We start from the raw sequence: 18,480 nt of genomic DNA, 5'->3' as shown, positions 1-18,480 counted from the left end.
GTGCACCAAGTTTTTGGCACCGTTGCCGGGGATTGTTCGAGTTTGGACAACTGACGGTTCATCTTGTTGCTTAGATTGAATAATTTTATTTTATGTTTAAATTTTTATTATTTTTATTTTCGAAAAAGATAAAATAAAATATAAAAAAATTTAATAAAATCATAAAAACCAAAAAATTTTTATCTTTCTTGTTTGAGTCTAGTGTCAAATTTTAAGTTTGGTATCAACTGCATGTTTTTAATTTTTCTTAGATTTTCGAAGATTCATGCATTGTGTTATTCTTTGATCTTCAAGTTGTTCTTGATAATTTTCCTTGTTTGATCTTTAATTTTTCTTGTTTTGTGTCTTTTCTTATTTTTCATATGCATTTTCGAATTGTTAGTGTCCCTAGTACAAAATTTCTTAAGTTTGGTGTCTTACATGTCTTTGTTTTCTTAAAAATTTTCAAAAATATGTTCTTGATGTTCATCATGATCATCAAAGTATTCTTGGTGTTCATCTTGACATTCAAAGTGTTCTTGCATCCATTATTTGCTTTGATCTTAAATTTTTATGTTTTGTTTCATTTTGTTTTTTTTCTCTCTCCCCATTAAAAAATTCAAAAGTCAAAAAAAAATATTTTCCTTATTCTTCTCATAATTTTCGAAATTTTGAGTTGACTTGGTAAAAAATTTTTAAAATTTAGTTGTTTCTTGTTAGTCAAGTCAAAATTTCAATTTAAAAACTTTATCTTTTCAAATCTTTTTCAAAAATTAAATCTTTTTCATTTTTCTTCTTAATATTTACGAATTTCTTAAATAAAATTTCAAAATCTTTTTCTTAATTTTTATTTCACATTTTCAAAAACTTTACCAACAATTAATGTTTTGATTCAAAAATTTCAAGTTTGTTACTTTCTTGTTAAGAAAGGTTCAACCTTTAAATTCAAAAATCATATCTTTTAGTTTCTTGTTAGTCAATCATCAACTTTAATTATAAAAATCAAATCTTTTTAATTTCTTTTTCAATTCTTTTTCAAAATAAATTTCAATCATATCTTTTTTTTAATCTGAATTTCAAAATCTTTTTCTAACTTCTTATCTTTTAAAAAATTTGACTTTCAAACCTTTTCAACTAATTACTTGATTTGTTTGTTTTAATTTTAAAAAGTTTACTATTTCTTATCTTTTTCAAAACCACCTAACTACTTTTCTCTCTCATTAATTTCGAAAACTAACTAACAAATTTTTCAAAAATCTTTTTAATTAATTAATTTATTTAGTTTTCAATTTGCTTTTATTTCTTTTCTTAAAATTCGAATTCTAACTTATAATTAAAATAAAAACAAAAACATTTTTTCCTTTAATTAATATTCGAATACTTTCTCTCTCTCATCTCCTTCTATTTATTTTATCTATTTACTAACACTTCTCTTCAACTCATCTAATAATTCGAACCCTCTATCTCTCTCTCTTTCTCTCTCTCTGTGTGTGTGTGTGTGTTCGAATTTCTTCTTCTTCCTTCTTCATTCTAATCTTCTACTCTTATACTCACATAAAGGAATATCTATATTGTGACATAGAGGATTCCACTATTCTCTTTGTTCTCTTCTTTTTCATATGAGCAGGAACAAGGATAAGGACATTCTTGTTGAAGCTGATCCTGAACCTGAAAGGACTCTGAAGAGGAAGCTAGGAGAAGCTAAAGCACAACACTCCAGAGAGGACCATACAAAAAATTTCAAAAAATAAGCAGACATGGCAGCCGAACCCAGCAACAATGGTGGAGATGCAAGGAAGGTTCTTGGTGACTTTACTGCACTAACTTTTAACTTCTATGGAAGAAGCACCTCAATTCCTGCAATCATAGCAAACAACTTTGAGCTTAAGCCTCAATTAGTTTCTCTAATGCAGCAGAATTTCAAGTTTCATGGACTTCCATTGGAAGATCCTCATCAATTCTTTGCTGAATTCTTGTAAATCTGTGACACTATTAAGACCAATGGAGTTAATCCCGAGGTCTATAGACTTTTGCTTTTCCACTTTTCTATAAGAGACAGAGCTAGGATATGGTTGGACTCACAACCTAAAGAAAGCCTGAACTCTTGGGAAAAGTTGGTCAATGCTTTCTTGGTCAAACTCTTTCCACCTCAAAAGATGAGCAAGCTTAGAGTGGAAGTCCAAACCTTCAGACAGAAGGAAGGTGAATCCTTCTATGAAGCTTGGGAAAGATACAAGCAATTGGTCAGAAGGTGTCCTTCTAACATGCTTTCAGAATGGAGCATCTTATGTATATTCTATGATGGTCTGTCTGAATTGTCCAAGATGTCATTGGACCACTCTGCTGGTGGATCTCTTCATCTGAAGAAAACACCTGCAGAAGCCTAGGAACTCATTGAAATGGTTGCGAATAACCAGTTCATGTATACTTTTGAAAGAAATCCTAAGAATAATGGGATGAATCAGAAGAAAGGAGTTCTTGAGATTGATACTCTGAATGCCATATTAGCTCAGAATAAAATATTAACTCAGCAAGTCAATATGATCTCTCAGAATCTGACCGGATTGCAAGCTGCATCCGACAGTACTAAAGAAGCCTCCTCTGAAGGAGAAGCTTATGACCTTGAGAATCCTGCAATGGAAGAGGTGAATTACATGGGAGAATCCTATGGAAACGCCTATAATCCTTTATGGAGAAATCATCAAAATTTCTCATGGAAGGATCAACAGAAGCCTCAACAAGGCTTCAATAATAATAATGGTGGGAGAAATAGGTTTGGCAATAGCAAGCCTTTTCCATCATCTTCTCAGCAACAGACAGAGAATTCTAAGCAGAGCCTCTCTAACTTAGCAACCATAGTCTCTGATCTATCTAACACCACTCTCAGTTTTATAACTGAAACAATGTCCTCCCTCAGAAATTTGGAGGCACAAGTGGGTCAGCTGAGTAAAAGAGTTACCGAAATCCCTCCTAGTACTCTCCCAAGCAATACAGAAGAGAATCCAAAAAGAGAGTGCAAGGCCATAACTATATCCAAAGTGGCTGAACCTGGAGAGAGTAAAAAGGTAGTGATTTCCAGTGAGAAAGACCTTGTTGGATGTCCACTGACCAATAAGGAGTTCCCTATTGAGGAACCAAAGAAATCTGAGGCTCATACAGAGACCATAGAGATTCCACTGAACTTACTGTTGCCATTCATGAGCTCTGATGAGTATTTTTCCTCTTAAGAGGATGAAGATATTGTTGAAGAGCAAGTTGCTCAGTATCTAGGAGCAATCATGAAACTGAATGCCTTGGTTCAACAGAAATTACCTCAGAAGAAACCGGATCCCGAAAGGTTCTTAATACCTTGTACCATAGGCACCATGACCTTTGAGAAGGCTCTGTGTGACCTGGGGTCAGGTATAAACCTCATACCACTTTCTGTAATGGAGAAACTGGTATCTTTGAGGTACAAGCTGCAAAAATCTCACTAGAGATGGCAGATAAATCAATGAAACAGGCTTATGAACCTGTAGAGGATGTCTTAGTGAAGGTTGAAAGCTTTTACATCCCTGCTGACTTCATAATCCTAGACACTGGGAAGGATGGGGATGAATCCATCATCCTTGGAAGACCCTTCCTAGCCACAGCAAGGGCTACGATTGATGTGGACAGAGGAGAGTTAGTCCTTCAATTGCATGAGGACTACCTTGTGTTTAAAGCTCAAGGATCTTCCCCTGTAACCATGGAGAAGAAGCATGGAAAGCTTCTTTCAATACAGAGTCAAACAGAGCCCCCACACTCAACTTCTAAGTTTGGTGTTGGGAGGCCACCATCATGCTCTGAGTGTCTGTGAAGCTCTATAAGAGCTCACTGTCAAGCTATTGACATTAAAGAAGCGCTTATTGGGAGGTTGATGATCATGTGGAGTCACAAAAATAGCTACAGAATTAAAGCGGAATCAAAAATAGCATCAAGAATAGCACACTCTAGAGGACAGACTTACTGGCATTTAAACGCCAGTAAGGATAGCAGAATGGGCGTTTAACACCCAGTCTGGCAGCATTCTGGTTGTTAAATGCTAGAATTGGCAGACAGACTGGCATTTAACGCCAGAAAAGGGTGTCTGGCTTGCGTTAAACGCCAGAAAGAGGCATCAGCCTGGAGTTTAACGCCAGGAAAGGCAGCAGAGCTGGCGTTAAACGCCAGAAATGACATACAGAGCGCGTTTAAACGCCAGAAAAGTACAGGGACCAGAATTCCTTGACACCTCAGGATCTGTGAACCCCACAGGATCCCCACCTACACCAACTCACTCTCTCTCCTCTTTACACTTTTCCATAACACTCTTCCCCAAATACCCTTGACCAATCACATCAATACCTATTCCCCAAACACCATTCACCTATCAAGTCCTACCCTCTTCCCCATAATCTCTTCACCACTCACATCCATCCACTATTCCCCAAAAACCCAACCCCTTCTTACACGAATTCCCTCTCTCTCTCTTACCCTATAAATACCCCTCCTTACCACCTTCAATTTCACACATCATAAACACTTAAACCCCCCTTGGCCAAATTCAAAACAGCCCTCTATCTCCTCCATTTCTTCTTCTTCTCCTCCTTTCTTTCTTCTTTTGCTCGAGGATGAGCAAACCTTTTTAGTTTGGTGTGGGGAAAAGCTCTGTTTTTTTGTTTTTCCATAACCATTAATGGCACCTAAGGCCGGAGAAACCTCTAGAAAGAGGAAAGGGAAGGCAGTTGCTTCCACCTCCGAGTCATGGGAGATGGAGAGATTCATCTCAAAGGTCCATCAAGACCACTTCTATGAAGTTGTGGCCAAGAAAAGGGTGATCCCCGAGGTTTTCTTCATGCTCAAAAAGAGTGAATATCCGGAGATCTGACGTGAGGTTCGGAGAAGAGGTTGGGAAGCTCTCACCCACTATCTTCGTTACTCGCTTTACCAAGATCCGCGTGCCTGACAACCACAAGCGGTCTATATAATGTTCAACGTAGTCATTGGACGACAACCGGAGTATAGTCTCTTGGGTCTCTGATCCACGGATTTGACTTGCCTCTCTTGGCAACAGAGTATTTGAATCCGTGATATTAGAACCTTCGTGATAGAGGCTAGAACCAATTGGCAGCATTCCTGAGATCCAGAAAGTCTAAACCTCGTCTGTGGTATTCCGAGTAGGATCTGGGACGAGATGACTGTGATGAGCTTCAAACTCACGAATGTTGGACACAGTGATAGTGTGTAAAAGGATAGAGAGATCCTATTCTGACACAGGTGAGAACTGATAGATGATTAGCTGTGCGGTAGCTGTGCCTGGTATTTTTCATCCGATACAAGAGATCTGACAGTTGATTTTCCGTACAGAAATCGTACCTGGACCATTTTAACAGAGTGGACAGATGGTAGCTATTGACAACGGTGATCCACCAATATATAGCTTGCCATGGAAGGGGGTACGCATGATTGGATGAAGACAATAGGAAAGCAGAGGTTCAGAAGCAACAAAGCATCTCCAAATGCTTATCTGAAATTCCCACCAATGAATTACATAAGTATCTTATTTTATTTTATGTATTATTTATCTTTTAATCATCAAAACCTCATAACCATTTGAATCCGCCTGACTAAGATTTACAGGATAACCATAGCTTGCTTCAAGCTGATAATCTCCGTGGGATCAACCCTTACTCGCGTAAGGTTTTATTACTTAGACGACCCAGTGCACTTGCTGGTTAGTTGTACCCGAGTTGTGAAAAGTGTGATCATAATTTCATGCACCAAGTTTTTATCAAGCTATGGTCATCCTGTGGGATCGACCCTTACTCGCGTAAGGTTTTATTACTTGGACAACCCAGTGCACTTGCTGGTTAGTTGTACCGGAGTTGTGATCATAATTCCGTGCACCATGCATCTTCCTTCTTTGTTGGTGAATCTTCCTCTTCTTCCATGTGTGAGGGTGGAAAGTTCTCTAATTCACTGCAGTATGAACTCCTTTGATTGATTTCCTCATTTTCTTCCATAGGATCTTGCATTATATCTCTTGGGAAGGAATTTCCTTGTTCCTCTTTCTGGGGCTTGATAATCAACTGCACATATTTCTTTACATTTTTGACACTAGTCCATATATCATGTATGAATTATTTCATGAGAAGCTCAAGAGTTGATGGTTCTTGATATGGATAAGGAGATGGTGTCTCTTGATATGAATAAGAAAGAGACGATGATTCTTGATATGAGTAGGGAGATGGTGGCTCTTGGTATGAATAAGAGAGAGGTGATGGTTTTTTATAAGATAAAAAAGAGGATGGTTCTTGGTAAGAATAGGGAGATGGTTGGTGCACGAAATTGTGATCTCAGGCAACGGCGCCAGAAACTCTGTACGCACGTCTTAATAAATTGTTTTTCATTCACAACTTCGATACAACTAACCAGCAAGTGCACTGGGTCGTCCAAGTAATAAACCTTACGTGAGTAAGGGTCGATCCCACGGAGATTGTTGGTATGAAGCAAGCTATGGTCACCTTGTAAATCTCAGTCAGGCGAATATAAAATAGTTATGGAGTTTTCGAGCATAAATAATAAATAGATAGAAAATAAGGATAGAAACACTTATGTATATCATTGGTGAGAATTTTAGATAAGTGTATAGAGATGCTTTCGTTCCTCTGAATCTCTGCTTTTCTGCTGTCTTCATCCAATCAGTCTTACTCCTTTCCATGGCTGGCTTTATGTAAGGACATCACCGTTGTCAATGACTACTTTTTATCCTCTCTGGAAAATGGTCCGATGCGCTGTCACTGCATGGCTAATCGTCTGGAGGCATGACCCTTGTCAATGGCTGCATCCCATCCTCTTGTGAAAATGGTCCAAATGCTCTGTCACAGCACGGCTAATCATCTGAGGTTCGCGATCATACTGGAATAGGATTCACCCTCATTTTGCGTCTATCACTACGCCCAGCACTCGCGAGTTTGAAGTTCGTCACAATCATTCAATCCCAGAGTCCTACTCGGAATACCACAGACAAGGTTTAGACTTTCCGGACTCTCATGAATGCCGCCATCAATCTAGCGTATACCATGAAGATTCTGATTAAGAGATCCAAGAGATACTCATTCAATCTAGGTGGAACGGAAGTGGTTGTCAGGCACGCATTCGTGGGGGAAGGATGATGATTGTCACGTTCATCACATTCAGGTTGAAGTGCGAATGAATATCTTAGAAGCGGAATAAGTTGAATTGAATAGAAAAATAGTAGTACTTTGCATTAATCTTTGAGGAACAGCAGAGCTCCACACCTTAATCTATGGAGTGCAGAAACTCTACCGTATGAAAATACAAAAGTGATAATGGTTCAGGCATGGCCGAATGGCCAGCCCCCATGAAAGTCTAAGATAGCATAAAACTGATCAAAGATGTCTAATACAATAGTAAAAAGTCCTATTTATACTAAACTAGTTTCTAGGGTTTACAAAAGTAAGTAATTGATGCATAAATCTACTTTCGGGGCCCACTTGGTGTGTGCTTGGGCTGAGCTTGAATGTTACACGTGTAGAGGTCAATCTTGGAGTTGAACGCCAGTTTGTAATGTATTTCTGGCGTTCAACTCTGGCTTGTGACGTGTTTCTGGCGTTTAACTCCAGACAGCAGCATAGAACTGGCGTTCAACGCCCTTTTACGTCATCTAAACTTGGCCAAAGTATGGACTATTATATATTTCTGGAAAGCCCTAGATGTCTACTTTCCAACGCAATTAGAAGCGCGCCATTTTGAGTTCTGTAGCTCCAGAAAATCCCTTTGAGTGCAGGGAGGTCAGAATCCAACAGCATTAGCAGTCCTTCCTCAACCTCTGAATCTGATTTTTGCTCAAGTCCCTCAATTTCAGCCAGAAAATACCTGAAATCACAGAAAATCACACAAACTCATAGTAAAGTCCAGAAATGTGAATTTAACATAAAAACTAATGAAAACATCCCTAAAAGTAACTGGATTCTACTAAAAACATACTAAAAACAATGCCAAAAAGCGTATAAGTTATCCGCTCATCACAACATGAAACTTAAATTGTTGCTTGTCCCCAAGCAACCGAAAATCAAATAGGATAAAAAGAAGAGAATATGCTATAAATTCCAAACTATCAATGAAACATAGCTCCAATCAGATGAGCGGGACTTATAGCTCCAGGGTTCTTAAGCACACTCTTCTTTTGCTTTGGACCTTGACTTTAACCGCTCAGTCTCAAGTTTTCACTTGACACCTTCACGCCACAAGCACATGGTTAGAGAAAGCTTGGTTTAGCCACTTAGGCCAGGATTTTATTCCTTTAGGCCCTCCTATCCACTGATGCTCAAAGCCTTGGGATCCTTTTTATTTACCCTTGCCTTTTGGTTTTAAGGGTTATTGGCTTTTTGCTCTTGCCTCTTGGTTTTAAGAGCTTTTGGCTTTTTCTGCTTGCTTTTTCTCTTTTTTTTTTTTCTATTTTTTCGCTATTTTTTTTTTTCTGCAAGATTTGTTCTTTGCTGCTTTTTCTTGCTTCAAGAATCATTTTTATGATTTTTCAAACTATCAAATAACATGTCTCCTTATCATCATTCTTTCAAGAGCCAACATATTTAACATTCTTAAACAACAACTTCAAAAGACATATTCACTGTTCAAGCGTTCATTCAAAAAACAAGAAGCATTGTCACCACATCAATATAATTAAACTAAGTTCAAGGATAAATTCGAAACTCATGTACTTCTTGTTCTTTTGAATTAAAATAGTTTTCATTTAAGAGAGGTGATGGATTCATAGGACATTCATAACTTTAAGACAAAGTTACTAAATACTAATGATCATGTAATGAAGACACAAACATGGATAAGCACTTAACATAGAGAGAACGAAAAACAGAAAATAAGAACAAGGAATGAGTCCACCTTAGTGATGGTGGCGTTTCCTTCTTGAGGAACCAATGATGTCCTTGAGCTCTTCTATGTCTCTTCCTTGTCTTTGTTGCTCCTCCCTCATTGCTTTTTGATCTTCTCTTATTTCATGAAGGATGATAGAGTGCTTGATGACAAGTCATCTTAGCCTAGTTTCACTAGCCTTTTTCTTTTGTTTTCAATTGAATTATGCACTTTCTTGAGCCAAAAGCAAGCCAATTGGGTAGATTTTCATGTTTCCTTTGATTTAATCAACCATGTATGAATTCATGCTATTTCATGAGGTTTTATGCTATAATTGTCACATATTATGAAAGAATGAATATCTCATGATTTTGAGCATAGCTTTGATGTGTTTGGTTGATTAATGATAGGTGAAGAAAGCTTGGAGAAAGGTTGATGCAACAAGGAATGGCTAGGAGGAAGAGAGAACAAAAAAGTTTGAGCAAAAGTTTGCCTCAAACTTTAGCTCAAACTTTTGGATTAATTGAAAATGAACCAGGAAGCAAAAAGCTGGACCAAAAGTTAGCCCCTAACTTTTTGGCTAACTTTTGGGCAAAAGCTGGACCAAAAGTTAGCCCCTAACTTTTTGGCTAACTTTTGGCATGAAAAACACTCCCTGGATGCACCAAAAGTTTGCGCCAACGTTAGCCCCTAACTTTTTGGCTAACATTGGCACATGAAAAACTCTCCCTGGGCTAGCAAAAGTTTGCGCCAACGTTAGCCCCTAACTTTCTGGCTAACGTTGGCGCCATGAATAACAAAGGGGAGGCCAACGTTGGAGCAAAAGTTAGACCCCTAACTTTTGCCCCAACGTTGGTATCAGCAAAACAAGGGTGCTGATGTGAAAAGTTGGAGCAAAAGTTAGACCCTAACTTTTACTCCAACTTTTACTCAAGCTTTCATGATTCCAACCCAGTTCAATTCGGTTCTTCTCCAAACCCCAAGAGCAATTAACCAAGGCCTCTATCAACCCAATTCCATCAAGAGCAAAGGCCAAATTGAAGGCTTGAAGACCATTTGAAGAAAGTGTATAAATAGCATAGGATTTAAGTTTTTAAGAGAGCTTCCCTTTTAGTTTTTCGGAATAGCTTTCTTTGAAGTTTTGCTGAGAGCTCACTTTTACATTTCTTAGCATTGTTGTTTTAATTCAAGAGAATTTGGGAGGAGAATTGATCTCTCTTCTTCCTTGTTCTTGCCCAGCACTCTTTACTTTTCTTGTCTTGGATTTTGGGTGGAGAATTGAAGAAATTCTGTTTCAATCTCACCTTGGGATCTTGTTTAATTTTCTGCTTAATTGAATTTCAGTTTCGGTTCATTGTTCTTCATCTACTTTCTTTGCAATTTACAATCTCCTTTGCAATTGTGCTTGTTGGATCTAGGAAGGCATTGAGATCTAGACTTGGTTTTCTAGTCTCTTGGGTCCTGAGATCTGAATTCTCAATTTACATCCTCTGTTTACTGTTTTTATGCTCATTTTACTTTTCTGTTTTAAGATCTGGTTTGATTCAAGACATCCTTTACTTCTCTGTTTGTTGCAATTTACTTTTCCTCGTTTAATTCCTGCAAATCCAACTCCCAATTCCCTTTACAATTCTAGCCATTTACATTTCTTGCACATTAAGATTCTGCAATTTACATTTCTTGCATTCTAAGTTTCTGCCATTTAATTTCTTGCTCTTTAAGATTCAGCACTTTAAATTCCAGTTCTCTTTAATTTCATGCAATTCATCCATTTCCTTTACTTTCTATGCAATTTAAATTCTGCAAATCACAAATCTCTCAACCAAATCTTGATTCGCTTGATTAAATCAACCACTAAACTAAAATTGCTCAATCCTTCAATCCCTGTGGGATCGACCTCACTCCCGTGAGTTATTATTACTTGATGCGACCCGGTGCACTTGCCGGTTAGATTTGGGTGTTTTGGAGAAATTCGTTTTTCCGCGAAGATATCCCATCAAGTTTTTGGCGCCGTTGCCGGGGATTGAAATAGATTGACAATGATTAAGTGAAGTGGAGATCTAGATCAAGCACTTTTTCTTTTCTGTTTCTTTAACTTTTGACTAACACGCTAATTGTTTGAATTTTTGCCCAAGCTAACTAATATTTCACTTCAGCCATGGATTGAAGTGTTATTGATTTTCTGGTATTGTGTGATTCTTGTGTTTTGCTTGTATGTCAGATACAAGAAGAGAGATCCCTACCTTTCATGAAACTGACGAAAGAATCCTCCGAAGGCCAAGAAGAGAAGCAAGAGAAAAAAATGTTGCTGGAGAGGAAGAATCAGATGAAGAATATCATGAATTGGAGGAACACTCAACAAATCCAACAAATCCACCAGTGAGAATGGCTAACAACAATGGTCAACCCCAGAGGAGAGTCTTGGCTTCATATACATTTGCTAATCCAAGGCATTGTGGGAGTAGCATCCTTACCCCAAATGTCGATGCAAATAACTTTGAAGTGAAGCCCCAACTCATCACCTTGGTGCAGAACAACTGTTCTTATGGAGGAGGACCATTGGAGGATCCTAATCAACATCTATCTACCTTCTTAAGGATTTGTGACACTGTCAAGTCCAATGGCGTGAATCCTGAAACTTACAAGCTTCTGCTGTTCCCGTTCTCATTAAGGGACAAGGCTGCACAATGGCTTGAAACTTTTCCTCAAGGAAGCATCACTAGCTGGGATGACTTGATAACTAAATTTCTAGTCAAATTCTACCCACCTCAAAGAGTCATCAGGCTGAAGACTGAGGTGCAAACATTCACGCAATTGGATGCTGAAAATCTATATGAAGCATGAGAGAGATACAAGGCTCTGCTGAGGAAATGTCCACCAGAAATGTTCACTGAGTGGGACAAGCTACAGAACTTCTATGAAGGACTCACTCTAAAGGCTCAAGAATCACTTGACCACTCAGCTGGAGGATCATTGCAACTGATGAAAACAGCAGAAGAAGCCCAAAACCTCATTGATATGGTGGCAAACAATCAATATTTCTTTGCTCATCAGAGACAACGCCAGCCATCACAAAGGAAAGGAGTGTTAGAAATGGAAGGGGTTGACAACCTCCTAGCTCAAAACAAGATAATGCAGGAGCAGATTCAACAATAATTTGAGCAGATGGCTAAAAAGATTGATAGCTTGCAAGTTGCAGCAGTGAATACAAACCAACCATCAACCAAATGGGGGCAAAACGAAGAAAACCAAGAAGATCAGCAGCAGGAACAACCTCAATATGTGCATAACCAAAGCTCCGGCCAAAATGAAGTCTATGGTGACACCTACAATCCATCCTAGAAGAACCATCCAAATCTCAGATGGGGAGATAACCACACTCAAAATCAGCAACCATGGCAACGAAATTCAAACCAAAACAACTCAAGAAACAACCAAAACCACAACCAGCAAAACACTAACACCAATCCATATAGAAAACCCCAAAATAACCACCCAAATTCTAGCTACTGTCCACCCAATAACCAAATCACTAACCAAAATGTAAATCATGTTGCTTGTATGCGAAGTTTGTATTCGTAGGTTTTGATGAATGACAAACCAACAAACGACATGAAAGACAAACCAACAAACAACTTGAATGAACAAGCATGTTGAAAGATCAACCAACATTCAACGTTGAGGAATGAAGAGTTGAAAGCAACACAACAACAACAAGAAACTCAAGTCCACAACATTTGAAGACAAGTATAGTGTCTTAGGACTTAGGTAACTTCTTGTTAAGAACCAATTGCTAAATCTCTCAACACACACTCACAAAATGTTTTGATTATCATATCATATGCACATCTTGCAATTCGATGCTAGCCAAATGGTTTAAAACTTGTTTTCAAAGGTACAAAAGCATAGGAATTGACTCCAACAAGTTTGAGATCAATCCTAAGCATTTTGAAGTGATTTTAAGCCATTCTTTAAGGTTTGCATCGATGCACACTCATCTTGCATCGATGCAAAGCATGCGACGACTTGTTGCATCGATGCAAAGATGTTTGCATCGATGCAACCTAGCTGAAAATTCAAATTTCAGCTTCAAAGACACATTTGCATCGATGCAAAGTGTTATGCATCGATGCAAATGATTCAAAAACATAAAAAACGGCTAGTTTTAACAAAACGGCTCCATCCCATTAACTCCCCAACGTTTCTAAGGTTTGGGAAGTCTATAAATTGATGGATTGAAGCCTTATTTCATACATGTGAGTATTTGCAAACTATCTTGTTCATATTCTTTCATTCTACACATTTTTAAGGTGTTATAATACACAATTTGAGAGAGCAATATCAATTGGTTCAATAGTGCTAAACTTGTAATCATACACTCTTCTAGAGAGTACTCATTTCATCTCAACAATTCTTTGAGAATTGTTTTCTTGTAACACTTTGTAAATTGGAGTGTGATCTCCAAGGTTGAGTCAAGAGTTATAAACACTATAGTCGGTGAGGATACCAAAGAAGTATACTAAGTACTCAAGGCAAATCTTAGAGGAGGTATCTCTAAGTGGAGTGGGTTAGTATACGAGTGGTGATCATATACCGTGAGGTGTTAGAAACTAAGGACTCGGATTGTAAAAGGTTTTGCGCGAGCACCTTGAAGCTTGGCAATAGTGGAACTTCTCAATAGCGATTGAGAAAGAAAGTGGACATAGGACAAGGATTGTGCCGAACCACTCTAAATAGCGTTTGCATCTCTCCAAACTCATCTCTTCTATATTATTGTCTTTTACCTTTGAGCAAATAAATTGTGATCGAAAAGTAGCTTCGTAAGTACTTAAGGAATAGCTTAGGTCCGATTGGTGAAAAGCTTGATCAATTTATTTGAGTTGGTGTCTATTGGAAAGTAAAAGCTCCTTATAAATGCTTAGCAATTGAGTTAAGCTCTTGGAAAAATACTAGTACAATAACACTTTTGTATATTGTCTTTAACTTTCGCAAAAAGATTCATTGTTGTTGTAATACTCAATTCACCCCCCCCTCTTGAGTAATTGTGCATAGGTTCTACAAGTGGCATCAGAGCTTAACCCTTTGAAAGACTTAACCGTTTAAGGGAAAAGATCATGGCAAGCACAAGCTTTAACAACAACAACACTAGTGAAGGTAACTCAACCGCTAGACCTCCTCTTTTTAGCGGAATAAATTACTCTTATTGGAAAAATAAGATGAGAATTTGGATCCGTTCTCAAGATGTGAGAATTTGGAAAGTGATTGAGAATGGAAATCACATTCCAACAAAGACAACAAGCGCTAAAGAAGGAGAAGTCTCCGTCTTAAAGCAAGTACCGAAAGGAGAAAATGAATATAGTGACGATGATTGGAAGAAAGTGGCAATGAATGATAAAGCCATCAACTTCATTCATTGTGCACTTAACGAGCATGATTATATGAAGATCTCTACATGTGAAACCGCTAAAGAGATTTGGGATAAACTCCAAATCACTTACGAAGGAACCGACCACGTTAAAGAATCATGGGAGAACGAGGATGAATCCGACTCCGATGACGACGAGGTTGCAAATCTTTGCTTAATGGCAAGCGAAGAAAAGGTACGTGTTGGAGCTAAGGATACAAATTGGTATGTTGATAGTGGATGCTCCAAACACATGACCGGCGATGAATCAAAATTCACCGCAATAGAACCTACAAACGGAGGAAACGTGATCTATGGAGACAACAACACCGGCAAAGTAATCGGCGTTGGAAAAGTTGGTAAAAATTCTTCTACCTCCATAGATAATGTTATACTTGTCAAAGGTCTCAAACATAATCTCATTAGTGTTAGCCAACTTTGTGACAAAGGAAACTTAGTCACCTTTGATTCAAAATGTTGTTTGATAAAAAGGCAAGACACTAATGAAATTGTGCTAATTGGACACCGTGTTGACAATGTATACATGATTAATCTAGATGAAGTTTCCTCAAATGATGTGAAATGCCTTGTTAGTAAAAATGATGAAACTTGGTTATGGCATCGTAGAGTAGCTCATGCTAACATGGACCATCTTAGCAAGTTGGTCTCTAAAGAGTTAGTAATTGGCTTACCAAAGCTACGTTTTGAAAAAGACGTCCTTTGCGACGCATGTCAAAAGGGAAAACAAGTAAAGGCCTCTTTTAAATCCAAAAACATTGTTTCAACAACAAGGCCATTACAACTTTTGCACATGGATTTATTTGGTCCTTCAAGGACTATGAGCTTTGGTGGCAATTACTATGCTTTAGTTATTGTTGATGATTACTCTCGATTTACATGGACCTTGTTCCTAGCAAACAAGAGTGATGCATTTCGAGCATTCAAAAGATTAGCCAAAGTTATTCAAAATGAAAAGAATTTGCATATATCATCTATTAGAAGTGATCATGGTGGAGAATTTGAAAACAATCTTTTTGAAACTTTTTGTGAAGAAAATGGCATTGAGCATAATTTTTCCTCTCCTAGAACACCACAACAAAATGGTGTGGTTGAAAGGAAAAATCGTCATTTAGAAGAAATGGCGAGAACTATGCTCAATGAGGCTAATATTCCTAAGTACTTTTGGGCGGATGCGGTTAGCACCGCGTGTTATGTTATGAATAGGATTATCATTCGACCTATTCTTAAGAAAACACCGTACGAATTGTACAAAGGAAGAAAGCCAAATATTTCCCACCTTCACGTCTTTGGCTGTAAATGCTTTATTCTAAATAATGGAAAAGATAACTTAGGCAAATTTGATGCTAAGGCTGATGAAGGAATCTTCTTAGGCTACTCTTTAACTAGCAAAGCTTTTAGAGTATATAATAAACTCATCATGACTATGGAAGAAAGTATTCATGTAGCTTTTGATGAAACTAACCGTGGTTGTGCTAGAAAAGATTTTGATGAAAATGTAGAAAACTTTGATTCACTAAATTTGAATGGTGAAGACAAAGAAAAAGATTTATATGAAGCCTCTACAACAAAGGATAGTGTTCAAGTTGAAGAAATTGAACCATCACAAGCACAAATAAATGCACTTCCAAAGGACTGGCGTACTTCAAAGGATCATCCTCTAGACAACGTCATTGGTAATGTTTCGAAAGGGGTAACAACTCGATCCACTTTCAGAAATTTATTTGCATATAGTGCTTTTGTTTCTCAAATTGAACCATCTACCATTGAGTCTGCAATTGATGATGAACATTGTGCTATGGCAATGCAAGAGGAGCTTAACCAATTCAAACGAAATGACGTTTGGGAATTGGTGCCTAAACCAAGTAATCAAACAATTGTAGGAACAAAATGGGTTTTTAGAAATAAACTCGATGAAAATGGTACAATTGTTAGAAACAAAGCTAGATTGGTAGCTAAAGGTTATAATCAAGAGGAAGGCATTGATTATGACGAAACTTATGCTCCCGTAGCTAGATTAGAAGCTATTAGGATGTTACTTGCTTTTGCATCCTCTTATAACTTCAAACTTTATCAAATGGATGTTAAGAGTGCCTTTCTTAATGGTTTCATTCAAGAAGAAGTATATGTTGAACAACCTCCCGGTTTTGAGGATTATGAAAATCCTAATCATGTTTTTAAACTCAAGAAAGCTCTTTATGGTCTTAAACAAGCTCCAAGAGCTTGGTATGAACGTTTGAGCAAGTTTTTAATAGAAAAGGGTTTTAGAAGAGGGAAGGTTGATACAACTTTATTTATCATGATTGAAAACAAAAATATCCTTTTGGTACAAGTTTACGTCGATGACATAATATTTGGTTCAACTAACGAATCACTTTGCAAGTTTTTCTCAAACCTCATGCAAAGTGAATTTGAAATGTCCATGATGGGCGAACTCAACTTCTTCCTTGGTCTTCAAATCAAACAAGGAAAAGAAGGAACTTTCGTTGGCCAAACCAAATATTGCAAGGAATTGCTCAAAAGATTTGGAATGGACAATGCTAAGGCAATGGATACACCAATGAGCACTACTTGCTACCTTGACAAAGATGAACAAGCCATTGTTTTGTAGGTTTATGAGTTGATGAATGAGTGATTAATCTTGAGGTAGATTGAAGAATTTGAAGATTATAAACAATGGAGGATCAACAAATTGAAGTTCATTTGATTATATGAATTGTTAAACTAACTCCTAGTAAGCTAAGGATTTCTATTATGGTTTAAATACTTTGATATTTCCTTCATAATTTTGTTTAATGATTAATGCTTGTATGCTTATTTGGTGAATAACTCAAAATAGGCTTGGTACCCCTATTTTAAGTTAATGTGCATGCTTTAATATATTTCACTTCTTTAGGGGGAATTATGCATGCTTGTTATATATATAAAAAGGGGGAATGTTGTTGAAAGGGGGAATATCAAATTCTTTTTGAAAGGGGGAATATCTCATCCTTGAAATTAATAGAGAAATTGAACTTAAAAAAATACATTGTTTTATGCATGCTTCTATGACACATTTCAAGCTCCTTTCTTTTTGATAATGTCAAAAGGGGGAAGAGAGAAGTTTGAGGATATTTGAAATTTTGAACTCTTGAAAAAGAAGAAGTTTGAGGATTTGAAAAGAAGAAATAAGTTTGCGAAACAATGTTTTCAAAAAGACTTCCGCTAAGCAAAAACTTTGATATCTAAATCGTTTTCTTTGATAAACACCCTTTAAGGGAACAAATGCACATATTTAGGGGGAACTCCTGCAAAATTTTTTTTGTGAAGTCTTCTCCAAAGCTTTCTATAAAACAAAGTGCATTATTGTTGCTTTCAAAATCATTTATAAATGCATATCCTCAAAATTGGTTTGTCATTATCAAAAAGGGGGAAATTGTAAATCATGTTGCTTGTATGCGAAGTTTGTATTCGTAGGTTTTGATGAATGACAAACCAACAAACGACATGAAAGACAAACCAACAAACAACTTGAATGAACAAGCATGTTGAAAGATCAACCAACATTCAACGTTGAGGAATGAAGAGTTGAAAGCAACACAACAACAACAAGAAACTCAAGTCCACAACATTTGAAGACAAGTATAGTGTCTTAGGACTTAGGTAACTTCTTGTTAAGAACCAATTGCTAAATCTCTCAACACACACTCACAAAATGTTTTGATTATCATATCATATGCACATCTTGCAATTCGATGCTAGCCAAATGGTTTAAAACTTGTTTTCAAAGGTACAAAAGCATAGGAATTGACTCCAACAAGTTTGAGATCAATCCTAAGCATTTTGAAGTGATTTTAAGCCATTCTTTAAGGTTTGCATCGATGCACTCATCTTGCATCGATGCAAAGCATGCGACGACTTGTTGCATCGATGCAAAGATGTTTGCATCGATGCAACCTAGCTGAAAATTCAAATTTCAGCTTCAAAGACACATTTGCATCGATGCAAAGTGTTATGCATCGATGCAAATGATTCAAAAACATAAAAAACGGCTAGTTTTAACAAAACGGCTCCATCCCATTAACTCCCCAACGTTTCTAAGGTTTGGGAAGTCTATAAATTGATGGATTGAAGCCTTATTTCATACATGTGAGTATTTGCAAACTATCTTGTTCATATTCTTTCATTCTACACATTTTTAAGGT

General features: G+C 37.3%; 1 non-coding gene across 1 annotated transcript; it reads right to left on the bottom strand.

Annotated features, from left to right (window-relative positions):
- Window positions 1-2,141: 2,141 nt before the first annotated feature.
- On the bottom strand, window positions 2,142-2,249 carry LOC112745588 (small nucleolar RNA R71). Its single transcript, XR_003173507.1, has one exon. It is a non-coding gene; the product is annotated as a small nucleolar RNA R71 (small nucleolar RNA).
- Window positions 2,250-18,480: the final 16,231 nt, after the last annotated feature.

Source organism: Arachis hypogaea, chromosome 14 (genome assembly GCF_003086295.3).
Source record: "Arachis hypogaea cultivar Tifrunner chromosome 14, arahy.Tifrunner.gnm2.J5K5, whole genome shotgun sequence".
In the NCBI taxonomy this organism is placed as follows: Eukaryota; Viridiplantae; Streptophyta; class Magnoliopsida; order Fabales; family Fabaceae; genus Arachis; species Arachis hypogaea.
Note: the sequence above shows the minus strand (reverse complement) of the source record. Positions and strands in the feature narration are given on the sequence as shown.